The following is an 18,460-nucleotide window of genomic DNA, read 5'->3' as shown; positions in this document are numbered from 1 at the left end:
GCTCCGCCCTCAGTCCTCCGCCTGCCGCCCGGGACAGCGCGGTGCCCTGGCCGACTGCCGCGGGCACTGCGGGGCTGCGGGACGTGCGGGGACTGCGAAGCGACGGGGTTCTGCGAGAGCCGTTTTCCTCCCGGCTCTGGCCCCCAAACCCGCTGGAGGAAAACCAGTGGGTCCTGCTAGTTAAGGAGCAGCCGGGGTGAGACGTTTAGGAAACGAAAATGTTTGCGTCTCCGTCAGCACACCTTTTTTTTTTATTATTATAAATGCAAGTTTCCAACTATTGCATTTGCCGTAAGAGAGGCACCCCTTCCTCTCTAAGCAATGAGCACGGGCCCCGGGGCACTAGACCCTCCCTGAGCGTGCTCCCCGCAACCACTGCAGTCGGAGCCCCAGCCTCTGGGCCTCGGCCCGTACAGGCCTCAAGGGGGTGCCGGGGACGTCCTGCTCTTCCAGCCCCGGAGACGTGCCTTCCCGTCCCTGGGCCATCTGCCACACTGCTTTTACCTTTCCACAAATGACACTTTAACAGGAGTCTGCTATCCGTAGGGCAGTCCCACGGGGGCCTCACTGAGTGTTGTCTGCATCGTGTCAGTACAGTCTTGTTACTCCCCAGTGCACCAATCCTGGCCCTTCCCCGCATACTTAGTACCTCCTGCCAGTCACAAGGGTCTCCTCCCTCTTCCCCTCACTTTCCAGGCCCAGCCCTGGGGCCCACGCGGGGTTTCACAGTTGATTTAGAAAATAAAATGTGGTCTGTCCACTAATGGAATATTATTCAGCCATAAAAAGGAATGAAGTACTGATCCCTGAAGGAATGGAGATGAAACTTGAAAACACAATACTAAGTGAAAAAGAGCCAGTCAGGAAAGACAACAGATGACATGGTTTCGTTTCCACGAAACGTCCAGAATAGGCAAATCCACAGACAGAAAGCAAACAGGTGCTTGTCCAGGGCTGGAGGTGCTGGGAATGGGGATTGCCTGCTGATACGGATGGAACTAGATGGAGGTGGGGGGTGTGCAACACTGTGAATGTACTAAATGTCACTGAATTGTACATTTTAAAATGGTTTAAGGGGTAAGTTGCATGTTATGTGTATTTTACCATGATAATGATAAAAGAAAAACAAAACAAAAGTAACACAACATCATGACTGGTAATCCTGCCAAAAGTACATAACCTTGATCTAATCACCAGAAAACATCAGGCGAACCCAAATTGAGAAATATTTCTTCCAAGTAATTGGCCAGTACTCATCAAAAGTGTCAAGGTCATGAAAGACAAAAAGCAAGGAACTGTCACAAATTGGACTAAACAGAACGTGGGGTCCTGGTGTGGAAACCAGGATGGGAAAGAGCATTTGGGGGAATTCAAAGAGGTCTGAACTTTAGTGAATGGCATTGCCTCTTGCCGGTGTAAATTTCCTGGATTCATCAATGTACTATGATTACATACAATGTCAACATTAGGGGAAGCATGCTGTAGAGTGGAGGGGAACGCTCTAGTATTTTTGCAAATTTAAGTCTAAAATTGTTTCAAAACAAAAAGTCAGAAAAAGTCATAAATAAAACCTTTACTGATCATCAACTATGTGCCAAACAACTCTGATGTATTCTGTTTTTTACAGACGAAGAAACTGAGATTCAGTGGTGTATATTGCACAAGCCAGTAAGAGAGATAAGAATAGTAAACTTACACTGACTGAACGTGTCGTAAGTGCCAGAAACCGCGGGACGCTTTCACTTGTGACCTATTTGGTCCTTACCACAGCCCTCTGAGGTACATGTGATTGTCCGTTTTAGAGATGTGAAACTGGGGACTGATGAATGACGTGCCCAAAGTCACACAAAGTCTAGGGACAGAGCTTAGATTCAAAACCAGGTCTGACCCCAGAGGCCACGGTACTCTTAATGGCCTTGGCACCACCCTCTCTAAGCCTCAGGGTGTCCCCTCACATACCCCAGCGTCTCACATGCCAACCCACCGACCTGGACCAGAAGCCCTTGGAGAAGGTGCTGACAGTTTACATCCCGCATTTAATGCAACCCTGCACTCCCCACTTGCTGGTTTCCTTCAGTAATCAGAAAGCTCTGTCTGTGCTTTCCCCCTCCTCCCATAATCATTTCAGTCCACCCACCACTTGTGGTGACTTTGGCATTCGTAAATTAATTAGTTATGTCAGATTTTTAAGACATGAGCATGATTTTAGATCATGCCGACCTCCCTCCTTCTCTCCCATATGTCTTCTGGAAGCAGTTGGACAGCATTCCCTGTTGATAAAGCCTGTAAACTGCCAAAGTCTCCTCAGTACCCAGGTTAGGGTGTAAGTCATTCCATAAACCCTTGGGATTGGGGATAATGTGCCCAGCACTGTGGATTAGGCCCTGGATATCCAATGATGCACCATCTGTGTCTTCAAGGGGCTTCTACCTGGGAAAGACGCTGGGGAAGGCAATGGGTTAAGAAAATGGAATCATCATACGTGAGGGAGAACGCTACAAAAAAGGTTAACTGCGTTCTCCTAATGCCAAGACCTGGAGGGGAGTCGCTGGCAAGCCCTGGGTCCCTTCTCCTTGACCTCCAGAAAGCGCACAACTGCCTAATACAGCAGATATGGGACAGGTGCAACTGTTTTCTCCAACTGCCAACAGATTGCTGCCAGGTTTTCTCTCCATCTGTGATGTGTGAAGAACTTCCACCCCAACACAGCACGTATCAGAGAGTGTCCACACAAACTTTACCGAAGTTTTCGGTAAGTGTTGCCAGCCTCATCATATCACCGTCGCCCTCCCTCACACGCATGTTCACCTGACCTGTGAAGGCCTTGGCTCCAAACTGTCAGAAGTCGCACAGGGTAACAACATGACTGGCTTTGAGATAAATAGCACATGGATGGAGCTCTGGCCATTCTCGTCACGCTGGTCCTTGAGGTCCCAGCAGTGCCCATGTTGTTGCTGGTGGTCGGGTGGGCAGTCATCTTGGAGAACCACCCACTGGAAGGGGGGATTCCCTGCTCTCATCCAATCAAGCTGCAGTTAACAAGCTTTGAGTCCTTCTTCTCTTGCCTGGTAAGGGTAAGTTTGCAGGAATAGATCCACATTTTCCCCCCTCCATCCGGTGACATCACAGGTCTCAGGCAGCTGCCTCCACACTGGCAGAGGACCGGGTATCCAGGCAAAGTAAAAGAAGGCTGATTTGGGAAGATCATCAAAATCCCTGGCAGGCTCCACTACAACCCAGGCATCTTTGATCTAGCCATCTATATAAATTCCAAATCCTGCTGTGTCTGGTGCATAGCTCAATAATGCCTATTGAATGAACGCATATGGGAATTATAAGAGACAAGTCGTGTGTGAAATAGTTAAGCTCTTGGTTGCTTTTAATAAGCAGGATAAGTAATATTCGATGTAATGCTTCTGAGTCTATAGCTCTTTCCACCTACATATATAGTAGAGGTTCTGGCTTGAACCTAAAGCTAGAATATGTGATGGGCATATTTATGACCCCAGGGGGGCCAGGGAGGACCAGTTCAGGGGCAGTCACGTTTTGAAGTAAGGAGCTGCTGGTTGGTTGACCCAGCAAGTTTGACTGAGACAGTCGGTGGAGATTCTGAGTACAGCGTGATGATTGTCCCTCAAATTTGCAATCTGGCCCAGCTCCAGCTCCTGCTCGACTGCCCATCCCATTCCATAATAGGGAATCCATAATAGGGTCTTAGCAGATGTAATTACTGAAGATGAGGTCATCCTGGGTTCAGAGGGGCCCTAAATGCATTAACTGATGTCCTAAAGACAACAGGGGACATGCAGAGAGAAGGCAGCCATGGGGAAGATGGAGGCAGAGATTAGAGCGATGTGTCCACAAGGCAGGGAACGCCGAGTGTTGCCGGGGGCCACAGAAGCTGGAAGAGGCATGGAGGACCCTCCCCTAGTGCCTTCAGAGGGAGCACAGCCTTGGTGGCACCTTAATTTCTGACTTCTGGCCTCCGAAACTGTGACCAAATACATTTCTGTTGCTTGAAACCAAGTTTGTGGTCATTGTTATGGCAGCCCCAGGAAACTCCCACAAACTGTTTCATCACAAACTGCAAGCAAGGGTACAATTAGCACTCCAGGTGACCCCTCTGACCATGCAGACACAAAAGAGGAAGGGCAGGAGGGCTCTCTCTGCTTCACAGTGGACTAGAGCAAACCTTCAGCATCTTGAGAACTGCAGAGCTGCAGGAGACCCCAAGGACACAGCCCTGACCAGTGCAGGTGAGGAAGAGGAGGAATGGGGTCACTTCTGCTTAAAAAGTCTCTATAGACACCTGCAGGAACTTGGGTTACACAATTCTGTGCCCATTTTACAGACCAGGAGCGTGAGCCAAGAGGGCACGCTGCCCACGGCTGCAGAGTTGTCAAGCGTCTTGTGGCTTCCAGTGTTGTGATGAGAGCTCAGATGCCTTCTGACTCTTGATCTTAAGTGTGAAAACCGTTTCCTCTCTGGAAGTTTCCCTGTAGCTCTGAAACTTCGCCGTGCTGGATCTTCGTGTGGGTCTGTGCTCATCTATTGTGCGGGGCATTGGCTGGCCCCTCTCCATCTGAAGACTCGTGTTCATCATTTCTGGGAAATTTTATTAAATTGTGTCTTTGATGATTTTTCTCTTCTGTTTTCCCTGTTCTCTTTCTGCAACACTTATTGTTGGAATGCTGGACCTCCTGTCCGTTCCTTTTATTCACTTATCTCTAATTTCCATCTCTGTGGCTTTGCTTTTTCTCTCTGACTTTTTTGCTCAGTGTTCCAGGAGATTTCCTTAACTTTACCTTTTAATCTTTTTTTTTAATTTTTTAAAGATTTTATTTATTTATTTATTTGACAGAGAGAAAGAGAGCACAAGAAGGGGGGGCGGCAGAGGGAGAAGCAGGCTCCCCACTGAGCAAGGAGCCCAACGAGGGGTTCGATCCCAGGACCCCAGGACCACAACCCAAGCCAAAGGCAGACACTCAACTGACTGAGCCACCCTAGCACCCCACCTTTTGATCTTATTGAGATTCTTCTTTCTATCCTTTCTTTCCTTTTCTCTTCAAAAACTTGGCACAATAATAATTCTACTGTCATGTTTTAATATCCAAGGGCTTTTCTGTCTTCTGAATTATTTTAAAGATTTTATTTATTTGAGAGAGAGAGAACAGGAGCTGGGGCAGGGGGGTGCGAGGGGCAGGGGAGAGGGAGGAGCAGACTCTCCCGCTGAGCAGGGAGCCTGACACAAGCCTCAATCCCAGGACCCTGAGATCATGACCTGAGCTGAAGGCAGACGCTTAACCACTGAGCCACCCAGGTGCCCTGTCTTCTGAATTTTTAGAATCTCATCCTTTTCTCATTTCACTAGCGGATAAACTTCTCATCTCTCTGAAGATACCAAAGATAGATTTAAAAAAAATTTTTTTTTTGCATAATCTCCACCTTTTCTCATTGTTTTGGACTTTTTCAAGTTAGAGGCTTTTCTTGCATGTCTGGTCAGCTCTGGCTGTCCATTCACAGTTCAGAGGAGTCACTAAAAAGCTGATTAGAAACTCAGAGCAGGTGATGCGACTTGCCAACCATGGGCTTCATTTTACACAGTGCTTCTCAGCCCGGCCACATACCACGACCATTTCGAATGCTTGTGGACACTAATGACCTGACCCCATCCTCAGAAATTCTGCTATGGGAGCCGCTTGGGTGGCTCAGTCGGTTAAGCCTCCAACTTCTGACTTCAGCTCAGGTCATGATCTCAGGGTTCTGGGATTGAACCCCACATCCATCAGGCTCCCTGCTCAGTGAGGAGTCTGCTCGAGGAGTCTCCCTCTCCCTCTGTCCCTCCCCCTGCTCATGCTATTTCTCTCTTTCTCGCTCACTCTCTCTCACATAAATAAATAAATCTGAAAGAAAAGAAAAGAAAAGAAAAGAAAAGAAAAAAGAAAGAAAGAAAGAAAGAAAGAAAGAAAGAAAGAAAGAAAGAAAGAAAGAGAGAAAGAGTAAAGAAATTCTGATGTGACCATTTGGGGATAGGAAGGGGTACAGGAGGGCATTTCAAATCTCCCCAGGTGATTCTTATGATCATTTACTGCTTTAGAATGTTCTGGTCAGGTCATTTTGTAGGAGACCCCCTCCCATGTCAGTACTTCCAAGTGTTTTTCCTTGGATCCATCAGGTTTTCCAAAGAAGGCTCTTCCAGCCTGGCTGCCATCATCTGAGAAGCAAAATGGCTGGAAAGCTGAGCATTCAGTCTGTAAACCTTCACTTAGCAAAACACTATCCAGGACGGTTCCGATCCTGGTGGACTGCTGCTGGCTTTTACCCGGGACCCCTCCTAGGACAGTCCCTTGCACAATGAACCCACAAATTATTAGCTGCATCCATCGGTATCCACCGTGGTAGAACCCCATATACTTGTTAGGATGTTGTGGGTATATTTAGGCACATGATCATATCAAATTACCGTTAACACTACTCAGAAAGAAAGTCTGTGAGCTAGACAAGTGTTACCACAATGCCAATAAATACATTTTTTTTCAAACACAGAAACATCCCAGGAGGAAGTTTCTAGTACCATCTACAATGCTCAATATCAAGTCCAGGCTCTATATGACCAGCACAGTTTTTTTCTGGATCTCTCTGCTGTTCTCATTTATGTTTTATGTTTCAATGCTCCGTGACAAGGTCTTCACACAAGTCATGATGAAAACCCACCATGCCACAGCGTGCTGGGACTGCAAGAGACAAGCCTTTCTCGTGCACAGTGAGTGTCGGAGCCCATAGAAGACTCCACAATAGGGGTGCCTGGGTGGCTTAGTCGGTTAAGTATCTGACTCTTGCTTTCGACTCAGGTCATGATCTCAGAGTTATGATCTCAGGGTGGAGCGATTGAGCCTCCTAGGTCAGGCTCGCTCAGCGCTCAGCAGGGAGTCTGCTTCTCTCCCTCTTCATCTCCTTCTGCCCCTCTCCCCCCACCCACATTCAATCAATCAATCAATAAGAAGACTCCACGATATCTCCAAAGAGTGCTCTTAACTAACTGCAACTCTTGATACCTACATAAGATGTCTTTGGTTCTGAGAGTCCCATTGCTCACAGTTTCTAGGAATAGTGTTATAATTTGGGGCAACATCCACATCCTCTCTCAGACACAACCGTGAGGTGGGGAGCCTGGGAGGGGGAGCTGGAGGGCCCGCAGGTTTCTCTCTCGCCCTCCCACTGGTGGCAGTTAGGTGCAATGGGCAGTTTATAGTGTCTTACAGGCTAAATCATCCCCCACACCGCCAAATTCATATGTTGAAGTCCAAACCCCCAGTACCTTAGAATGTGATTGCACTGGAAATAAGTTCTTGGAAGAGGTGATTAAGTTAAAATGAGGTCCTGAGGGTGGGCCCTAACCCAGGATGACTGGAGTCCTCATAAGAAGATGAAATTTGGACACTTACACGTACAGAGAAAAATGATGTGAAGAAACACAAGAAGACAGCCATCGCAAGCCCAGGAGCGGGGCTTCGGAAGAAACCAATCCTGCCAACACCTTGATCTCGGGCTCCCAGCCTCCAGAACCGGGAGAAAATAAATTTCCGTTGTTCAAGCAGCCTGGTCTGTGGCACTTTGTTATGGCAGCCCTAGGCAACTAATACAGACAGTACATTTTTAGATGCACTCCACCACAATTAACAATAATAATAATAGTTCATAAGCCTATGAATATACAAGTGGAATAAAAAAAAAACAATCTATTTTAAATTTTCCTCTTCCTCTGCTGAATCGTTTCTGTGGCCCTATTCCCTCCACACATACCCCGTGCAATGACCCCTTTTGTACCTCTTCAGCCAAGGATATTTAGGGACAGGAATACCGAGTTCTTGAGATGGGATCCACCACAGGAATGGCCCCAAGGAAAGCTGTGACCTTGTGCCCCATTCCCCAAAACGAAGAAGTTGACCTTCTGTGTGCTTCCCTAGCAATTTGGACCTGCTTGTGTTATCAATCACACCACAACTTAAAATCAGATGTGTGGATAGCCCTTCGAAGGCTCTCCACTCCTGGGAGGAGGAGATGGGGTGAGGAAGGCTGGTACCCAGGCTGCAGGGTCTGGAGGGCTCCCATCTACACTGTCTCCATCTCCCTGCACCTGCCTCTAGGAGCCAGTCGGTAATCACAGGAGGACAGACAGGAAGCCATACAAACCAACAACCCAGCAGCAGGATCGCAGGCAGCTGAACAGGGAACATGTGCTCACAGTTTAATTTCAGCCTGTCTGGGAGCCACGTTTAAGCATATTTCAAAGCCTGGCAACATTAACCAGCTAGGAAAGCACCTTCTTCCCCATCTTGAGTTACTCAAAGGCACATTCAAAGACACGAGGGTGTAAGCGCATTGGCACACCGTGTACACCGTAATACAAACATCTTGGGTTTATGAAATACTTCATGGTTTGCAAGAGGCTTGCCCCTGTACCCCTTCCTTTGATCCTGAGAACGGTGCTGGGAGGTCAGGGGACAAGACAAACAGCCCCGGGACAGAGGCAGACACCGAGGCTGGGGTTGGTCCTGGAGGTCACAGAGCCATTCCTTGACAGAGGCAGGTCTAGCTCACTGTTCCTTCTGCCCCAGCCTGACAGCAATAATTACCGCTCTGCATGCTTGCTCTGTGTCTGGCTTCTCCACTTACTGTCTCATTCCATCTTCAACCAGCCTTTGACGAAACCAAGGTTCAGCCAATAATTACGGGGGTGGGGGTGGGATTTGAACTCAGGAGCGTCCCCAGATGCCACCTTCCAACTCAGCTGCATTCAATTTCCTCCCATGCCATCCGGTTCCTTTGGACAGGGTTTCTGATTCATACAAGGCAGGTTTAGGTCTGCAGTATCACCCCGTTCTTCAGCAGGGACAGGGGTGCAGTGGTGGCTGCCCCTGTCACAACCCTAGGACACGCAGACCTCGGACAAGCAGGCAGAGGGGCCCATCACACAAGAACTGGGGGACAGGGCCAGTGTGCTGGTTCCCGGAGCAGGGCCAGGCCAGGCGGAATCGGCGCTTCTGAGATTCAGGGAGACTGGAGAAAGAAAATCCTCAAGAGCCAGGGCAGCATTGCCAGGACAGCTTAAAACCGCATTCCTGGGCTGCTTAAGTACCCCAAGAAGATGGAGGTCGTGTTTCTCGTCTCTGCTGCTGTCAGGCCACAGTGCCCTGCGGGGGCGGGGGGTAGCAGGCTAACTTCATCTGACAACTCAGCCCAGAGCTGGGCTTCCTCCTGGTTCCTTATCAGCTGAGGCTGTGGTCACGGTACCATCTGCAGGAGGTGCAGCCCCCACCAGTGCCCAGCCAGGGACAGTGGCCATGCAGGAGTGCCCGGCTGCCAAGATAGGGACACGCAGGGAGCTGGCAGGTCTCCTTCCTCACTAGCTCAAGCTGGAAGTCCGAGATGCGACCTGCCACATGAAATTCTGGACTTTGATTATGTTCAACACACCCACTGTCTGCTCCCAGCAAGCAGAGCAGGGGCATAAGACATAGGTGGGGAGAGAAAATACCTTGAAGAGCTGCACGTCCCAGGAGGGCTCCGGGAGGGCTGGAGGGTCTGGGGGATTCTGGAGGAGGGGGCTGTCCTGGGCAGGGGGGAGAGGCGGTGAGCAGGCCAGCTGGGCTGCAGCGCACAGGGGACATGAGCCAAGTAAGCAGCATGGGCAGGGAGGGACCATGTGGAGAAGAGGCTCAGAAGCCTTTGGAAGATCCGCGGGGCAGAGTGTGGGTGCCTGGGCTGCCCTTGCCACACAGCCCATCAGCAGACCCCCTCCCCCAGTTGTATCTGCTTACAAAGATGAACCAAGACAGTTGTAGAAATGTGCTTGGGGTGAAGAAGAAACCTACCTCTCATCCGGGACCAATGACGTCACGCACAAACGCAGACACATCCCTGCCTGGTGGCACCACAGCTCCAAGTCACGAGGCAGAAACACCTGAGGAGGTGGGGAAGGCCTACGGGGGAAGCCGATCTGCTGAGGCTCTCCCGTGGAATCTGGGCGTGGCCGCCCTACACAGGGAATTGGAATGTGCCAGGCTGCAAAGTGAATTCCTGGAGCATTTGCGAGGCTCAGGTGATCCTGAAAACAGCATCCTGCAGACACGAGCTCTGAAAGGCAGGCAGTGGGAGCGGGTTTCACCCAGGAGCCCGGCCCACAGCCCAGTGCCAAACGGATGTCATCCCCAGCTCTAAAAGTGGACTTTGGTTCGTAAGCCTGGAGCACGCAGGGCAGCTGAGCAGACTTCACCTGCCAGTTCACATGAGGAAAAGGCTTGGGGACAAGGGTCAGTCATTCAGTTCCAGGGGCTCCTCTTCTTTACCAACAGGCTTCCCACTGGGAACAGAAGTTATGTCTGCTCCTTCTAATGACTGGTTACCAGGGCGCCTGGCCAGCTCAGCCAGTGGTGCATGCAATGCTTGATCTCGGGGTTGTGAGTTCAAGCCCCACGTTGGGTGCAGAGATTACTTTAAAAATTAAAAAACAAAATCTTTAATAGCTAGTTACTATAATATTATATATTTGCAACCATTCCTCCAGTTATGTAAATGCCAAGAAAGGACAAGTACAGAGCAGAAGTCATTAAGCTAGAAGCTTCAGGATGTCAGGGCCAGTGTTCCATTTCTAGCAATGGGGAGGCCTGAGTGGACTGAAACATCCTCCTACTCCACGATACCTAAAGAGGAAAAAAAATTATTCTGACAAAATACATATGACATAAACTTTACCATTTTAACCATTTTTAAGCGTATAGTTCAGTGGCATTAAGTACATTTGTCCTGTTGTGCAACCATCACCACCATCCGCCTCCAGAACATGACATCTTCCCAAATTGAACCTCTGCCCCCATTAAACACTCACTCCTCGTTTTCCTCTCTGCCCCCTGTCCCCCATGACCTCTATTCTACTCTCTGTCTCTACGAATCTGACCATTCTAGTGTCTTGTACGAGAGGAATCATGCAACGTTTGTCCTTTTGTGTCTGGCTTATTTCACTCAGCATAATGTTCTCAAGGTCCATCAACGTTATAGCAGGTGTCAGAATTTCATTCCTTTTTCAGGCTGAAGAAGATTCCATTGTATGTCTACACCACATCCATTCCTCAATGGACATCTGGATTGTTTCCACCTTTTTGCTTTTGTGAATAATGCTGCTATGAACATCAGAGGACCAGTATCTGTTTCGAGTCTCTGCTTTTTCTTGACTGACTTTTAGTTATTTTTTTTCTAGAAATTTATTCTTTTTTTTTCGGAATGTGGAAATTATTGGTAGGTTTTTCATAATCTTTTATTATTCTTGTCATCTCTGCTGCATTTATGGTGATGTCCCCTTCTAAAGTCTTCATATTATTTATTTGTGTCTTCTTTGTTCTAGATCATCTTGTCAGAAACTTACCAACTGATACTCTTTCAAATAGCTAATCATATTAGAATTGGGTTCCGGGTGGGAGAAAACCTCCAAATAACAGTCACTTAACCCATCCTCACTGTGATAGGTCCAGATGGCTCACTATGGGGCTGATCTGGTAATCCACAGCGTTGGAGAACTAGGCTCCTTAGATTCTGTTGCTCTTTCATTGTCCAACAAAGGGAAAGTCACTGTCTAATATCTGAAGGTCACACTTCTGTGTAGGATAGTTTCAGGAGCTCCAGACAGGAAGGAGGAGGAGAGAGAAGAAAGGCATGCACGCAGCACTTGTGCTCGAATCTCCCTGGCCAGAAGTCAACCGACTTGCAAAAGAGTTTTTTGAAAAATAATTACACTAGCTATGGAATTCTAGATTGATCGTTTTTTTCTTCCAGTGCTTGAAAGATGTTCTGATGTCTTCCGGATTACATCATTGATGACAAGAAATCTGGGGTAATTCTAACTTTTGTTCTATATTTAATGTATTTTTTATCTCTGAAATTTAAGATTTTTTTCATTATCACTGGTTTTCAGCCACTTGGTTATGATGTGTCTTGGTTTGGTTTTATGTTTATTCTGTTTGGGATTCTTTGAGTGACTTAGATCCGTCAATATTTTTACAGCTTTCATTAAGTATGGAAAAAACTTTGGCCATTAGCTCTTCAAATCTATTTCTTTCCTGATCCTCCCCTTCCTGGGACTTCATTACACACAATCACACATACACATCCTGCTTGACATTGTCCCACAAGTCAGAGAGGATCTGGTCGGGTTTTCTTCTTCTTTTCTCTGTGCATTAGTGTGAATAGTATCCATTAGTATGTCTACCAGTTCACTGATCTCTTCTGCAGAATCTATTCTGCTATTAATCCCATCTGGTAAAATTTTCATTTCATATGTTGAAATTTTCAGTGCCACAAGGACCATTTGCATCTTTTTAATATCTTACTCTTTTTTTCCACATTACATGATTTCAAGTCTTTGAGGATATTTATAATAAGTGATTTAAAGTCCTAGTCCGTTAATCATTTCATCTCTGTCATTTCTGACTCTGTTTCTATTGACTGATTTTGCACCAAATTATGGATCACATTTGATCACCTCTTCTCATGCCAAGTAATTTTTTTTTTTTTGGATGCTGGACATTGTGAACTGTGCATTGTTGAGTGCTAGAGTTTGTTGCCTTCTTTTCAAGAGTATCAGACTTTGTTCTAACAGGAAGTTAGGTTATTTGCAGATTAAGTTAATTCTCTCAAAGCATGTTTTCAAGCTTTGTTTGGACAGATCCTTAATAGCCTTTCCTGTAGAAATAGTTCAGCTCAACTCATGACGCTGACCCTTCTGGGGTCTCTATGAATGCCCATGTGTTCATTGACGACTCTCCACTCTAGCTATTTGGAACTCGAGTATCACCCAAGTATTGTTCAGTTTACGGTTCTCCAGTCGTCCTTCGACAAGCTTCATGGAGTTTCCCCCTGTGTATTTGTGGCTTAGTAGTCAGTAACAATTTACAGATTTTCGGAACTCTTTCTCTGCAAAGGATCGTCCTCTCTGGGACTCTGCTCTGCAAATTCCAACTGCTTCAGCCTCTCCAAATGCCTATATCTGTCTCCTCAACTCAGCAAGATTGCCATGCTCCACTTGCATTCTCCCTATTGGGCCACTTGAGTATTCCAGAAATGCAGGGCTGGTTTAATATTAGAAAATATATTAATGCAGTTAACCACATTACCGCATTAAAGGAGGCATGATGATCTCAGAAGGCAGAAGAAAAAAATCAGTGAAATCAATGAAATTCAATAACTGTCCATTTTTCAAACTTTCAGCAAACTAGGAATAGAAACTTCCTTAACCTAATTTTAAAAAGTACCTACCAAAAAACACAAAAATTACAGCAAACCTAATAGTTTTAAATACATTGCTGCGGTTTTAAACAGGGTGATCAGGTCTCACTGAGAAGGACACATTTGGGCAGAGATTTGGAGGATGTGAGAAAAGGGACCATGTGGATATCTGGGGACTGATGTCATCGGCAGAGGGAACAATCAAGGCAGCAGGAACAGCGTGGAGACAGGAGCCCACCTGACGTGCTTCAGGAACAGGAAGGAGGTCCATGTGGCCCAAGCACAGAAAGCCAGGGGGAGTGGCACATCAATTCAGAGAAGCCATGGGGGTGACAAGCCACTGGAAGAACTTGAGGTTTTACTCTGAGCAGGATAAGAATCTGGAGAATTCAGAGAAGAACTGAGAAGAGTTACATGATTTGTCTTAAATCTGTAGAAAGCATCCCTCTGCCCACTGGGTTGAGCACAGAGTGTCAGAAGGCAGGGCAGAATCAGGAAAATCAGTGAGATGGCTGCCTCAGGAGCCCAGGTGTGAAATGACAGTAGCTTGGTCTAGCACAGTATCAGTGGAGACAGCTAACAGTGGTGACATGACACTTACGTTCTCAAAGCAGGGCCGGCGGGTTTGCTCACAGATCTGACGAGGAATGTGAAAGAAACAGGAGTCAAGACTACTCCAAAGCTATCAGCCTGAGCAGCTGGAAGGACAGGAGGATGGAGAAGACACACCCAAAGAGGGGTTCTGTCCTGGCTGCTTCTGCTGTGCTCGTAAGAGAGAGCAGCTAGGAGCACTGCATCCAGCAGTGGTCCGCCGGCCACAGCACATCGTTGTGTCTGCGTAATTAGCTCCCGGGGCAGCCCCTTGATTTGCACTGATCCAAAGCTGACTGGGAGCCAGCAGGCAGCCTGCTTGCTTGTGTCAGCCACTAATGCTGTTCACATTTCAGGCCACTAGCAAGAGCGGGCAAGAAATGAGGACCACGTGAGGTTTCCTCCGTGAAAGTGAGTTTAAGTTTGGGCTTTTGTCCTCTAATTCGCAACACCAATTTGATAATGGCTTAGTTTAGAGATCACCTGGAGTCACGGAATAACCACGGAATACACAGGATACTTTAAAATTGTCTGACTGTGGTGTCAAAAGTCCAGTGATCAATTCATTAAGCTGGCTCAACTCCCAGAGTTATTCAATATTTTATTGAGTCCCTACTATGCGCCTCCATATTGAGAACCAAGTTAAGGCCTTATCCTAATACTAATCTGTTCACTGTGTGATTACCAACATTTTCTTACTTACCACCACATCGAAATATCATACTTTTATTTTAAAATGGGCATCTTTTTACCCAAACACTGCAACCCATTGTGTTCATCTATTCACTGTAGTTGAAGCCTTCATGTCTGCTCGTCTATAAATCATTTACAGATTTTTCTCAAAGACTCATGATCCAGGCACTGAGGTCAGAGCTCAGAGCCACATTCGTCATGATACACACAGCCTTTAAAAAAAAAAAAAATGGATGACGGGGGTTTTAGTTAATTAATTTACTTAATTCTATCAAGGCCAACAGAAAATTCACTTGGACTTGGTTTCCTTCTTTCCTTTTACCATGTAACCAGACTGGGTTGTCAAGAAACATCCCTTCCTCTGTGTTACCTGTGTTCAGGAAGGGGAAGGTAACACTTAGGACAGAGTCTGACTTTTTGGTCTGGGAAACTCCCCTCCTGGCAGCAGGTAACTGCTTGCAGTGAAACTGGAAAACACACGCACCAAAAGCGTGGAACCCATGGGTGGAGAAAGGTGACACAGACCCCTCTGTGTCCACAGTCTCTCCTAAAACAAAGTGTTGGCCTGTCACCACATAGTCCCAGACTCACCGTCGCATCCTGGCAAGGGGAACGGGCAGAGCCAGGAAACCCATGAAGGAATGCTCCACATCACTCATTGTCAGGGAAACGCAAATCAAAACCACAGTGGGGTGTCACCTCACACCAGTACAAATGGCTGTTGTCAAAAAGATGAGAGAGAGCAAGTATTGGTGAGGACATGGGGCAAAGAGAACCCTGCTCACAGCTGGTGGGATTGTGAATCGGCACAGCCGCTGTGGAAGATAGTACGGAGGTTCCCCAAAAAATTAAAAATAGAGCTACCATATAACCCAGTAATTCACTTCTGAGTATTCACCCAAAGAAGACGAAGCACTGATTCAAAAAGATATATGTACCCCTATGTTTACTGCAGCATTATTTACAAGAGTCGACACATGGAAACAACCTAAGTGTCCATCCACAAACAGGTAAGAAGATGAAATACATACAACACACACAGTGCATACACAAGATGGAATATTACTCAGCCATAAAAAGCGAGATCTTGCCGTTCACAACGTTGACGGACCTAGAAGATATTCTAAGTGAAATAAGTCAGACAGAAAATGACAAATACCATACGATTTTGCTTATATATGGAATTTTTTTTAAAAAGCAAAAAACAACCCAAAACAAAGCAAATGAACAAATAAAACAGAAGTGGACTCCTAAGTACCGAGAACAAACAAGTGGTTGCCAGACAGGAAGGGGACGGGTGACATAGGAAAAGGGGATGAAGAGGTGCAGACTTCCGGTTAGAAAATAAATACGTCAGATGGATGAAAACTATAGGGGAAAAAAGGAAGGGGAGAATTGGCAGAAAACCCCCAAAAGCTGAGCTTGTGCAAAGTGACGTATACGAAATCTGTTTGCACCTTTTCTTTCCGTGTGTCCGTCTCCCTCAGTGAATCCAGAGCTCCTCCCCCGCACACAGACCACGGGGTCCAGAAGACAGGACGTGAGACGGGAGATTAAACCCAGTTGAATGAAAGTTGCCTTGGGCAAGTCGTCATGTCCTTCTCTGGGTCTCAAATTGCTCTTCTGGGACATGAGGCTATTCTCGTAATATCTGCCTTGCCCATCTCCACGAGGTTCGTGAGACCCAAAGGAAAAAAACCGACCAAGGAATTGCTTTGTGTGCAGTGATGAAACGCAGGCTGGGAAACCCTAGTGTGTTACCACGGTTAGTCTTAGTTCTGCCACTGACTTGTGACCTCGGGAAAGTTACTAAGTTCTCTAAGCTTCCACATCTGTAAAGCAGGGAAAATATGCCTTACCTCAGATGATTAAAATAGGGATTAGATAGTTCATATAAAACAGACACTGAGCTTTCCCAAGCCCAGGGGAGGTCTTCTCCTCCTGAATAAGAAGATAAGGACTTGATAAGGGAAAGCTCTGCATCCTGTCACCCTTCCTCCCTCTTTCTTCCTGCCTGGAACATACGTTTGAGGTCTGGAAGTGCAGCAGCTCTCTTGCAACCAGAAGACAAGAGGCTTGAGAATAAAGGCCTCTGCTAAGGCTAGAGGAACAGAAAAGTAGAAAGAAGCTGAGTTCCTGGTGATCACTGATACTAACCCCAGCACATCTCCCCTGAACTTTTTGCTACATAGGGGAAAAAATGGTTTTTTATTGGCATCAGCCTGTAAAGTAGAGCTTTCTGTTGTTCATATCCATATGCATTCAAACAGATACGCTGTCTTAATTTTTTTAAGACTTAATTATTTATTTCAGAGAGAGAGAGAGAGCACATAAGTGGGGGGGGGGAGCAGAGAGAGATGGAGGGAGGGAGAGAGAAATTGACTCTCCACTGAGCATAGAGCCCAACACAAGGCTTGATCTCACGACCCTGAGAAGGTGACCCAAGCCGAAATCAAGAGTCGGAAGCTCAGCTGACTGAGCCACGCAGGCACCCCTACACTGTGTTAATTTACAGTAAGTCTGGTCCCCGCAGAGCACAGCTACAGGATAGGGTTTCAGCGTATGGCTTTTACTGTGTTGGCCAAAACGGCTGAAGTAAATAAAGTCTGAAATTAAAGTCTGAAGATTGGATGAAAAATGTGAATCATGAGAACTCTGAGAAATTTGCGAAGCCTCGTACATTTCACAGGTGATGAAAATTGCAGTGTTATCGTGAAAACAAAGAAGCTCGTCCATCAAAATATTCCTCTGGCAAATACTTTTCTTAAAAGTAAATGAATATAGGGGCACTGGGTGGCTCAGTCGTTAAGCATCTGCCTTCGGCTCAGGGCGTGATCCCAGCGTTCTGGGTTTGAGCCCCACGTCGGGCTCCTCCACTGGGAGCCTGCTTCTTCCTCTCCCACTCCCCCTGCTTGTGTTCCCTCTCTCGCTGGATGTCTCTGTCAAATTAATAAATAAAAATCTTTAAAAAAAAAAAAGTAAATGAATATAACAAAAGAAGCACAAGGCTCGCACCATGAAAGTTACAAAACATCCTAAACCAGAAAGTAGATTAGTGGTTCCCAGGCCGGGGCTTGAGGTGGGCGGGGAGTTAATGCTAAGGGGTGGGCACTTCTTCTGGGGACGATGAAAATGTTCTGGGAAGATGGGGGCGATGGCCGTACAACTCTGTGAATATAACCACCACCACCGAACTGTGCACTTTAAAAGGGTGAGTTTGGTGGAATGTGAATTATTTCTCAGTAACAAAGAATGAATGTAGAGGAAAAACATAAACAAGGGTAAAAGAGACTGAGGAGTTACTCAGAGCCCTTTCCGACTCCCATCTGAGTCCAATCAACTGACCCCTTAGCCCAAAGACACATCCATGGAAATTTCCACCAGGGATAAACTGAAAATTTTGCTTACATTGCCTCCTCTTTGGCAACGTTCCAGGCATCAGCCCTCAGTGGTTATGTTGACATATAGTTCATAAGGCAATGAAAGAGAAAGAAAGAAAAGAAGAGGAGGAAGAAGGGAGAAGAAGAAGGAAGAAGACAAAGAAGGAAGAAGAAGGAAGAAGAAGGAAAAAGAAGAAAGAAGAAAGAAGAAGAAGAAAACCCCGCCATTTGCACCCATCCAGCTTGCAATACCAATGCGGAAAACAGTCCAAGTTCTTTTACCGGTTTGCAGTGTTGGTCCTCTTTGATTCAGCATCTGTGATTTCCAGGGTGGTAAGTACTAAGATTGTGGTCTGATAATAGTATTGTGCTCTGTTGCAAATACTTAGAATTGAAGGAAGTACAAAATATCCATTAGGAGTGGATAAGGGTGTAATTTTTCCCATCCAAAAAAAAAAAAAACCCCATAAAGATGGATACATATAGGGGCACCTGGGTGGCTCGGTCAGTTAAGGGTC

General features: G+C 46.6%; 1 long non-coding RNA gene across 2 annotated transcripts; it reads right to left on the bottom strand.

The window, feature by feature from the left end:
* Positions 1-8,405: 8,405 nt before the first annotated feature.
* On the bottom strand, positions 8,406-18,425 carry LOC109490511. Of its 2 annotated transcripts, XR_004628520.1 has the most exons (5): positions 15,154-18,425; positions 13,880-14,774; positions 13,517-13,658; positions 9,539-10,703; positions 8,406-9,436 (listed from the first exon to the last, which is right to left on the bottom strand). It is a non-coding gene; the product is annotated as an uncharacterized LOC109490511 (long non-coding RNA). The 2 variants fall into 2 exon arrangements; XR_004628519.1 differs by having other exon boundaries at positions 13,517-13,915.
* Between the last annotated feature and the right edge of the window lie 35 nt (positions 18,426-18,460).

The sequence above is a fragment of the Ailuropoda melanoleuca genome, chromosome 10 (assembly GCF_002007445.2).
Source record: "Ailuropoda melanoleuca isolate Jingjing chromosome 10, ASM200744v2, whole genome shotgun sequence".
Classification (NCBI taxonomy): domain Eukaryota; kingdom Metazoa; phylum Chordata; class Mammalia; order Carnivora; family Ursidae; genus Ailuropoda; species Ailuropoda melanoleuca.
The sequence above is the reverse complement of the archived record's forward strand: the minus strand, read 5'-3'. Positions and strand labels throughout refer to the sequence as shown.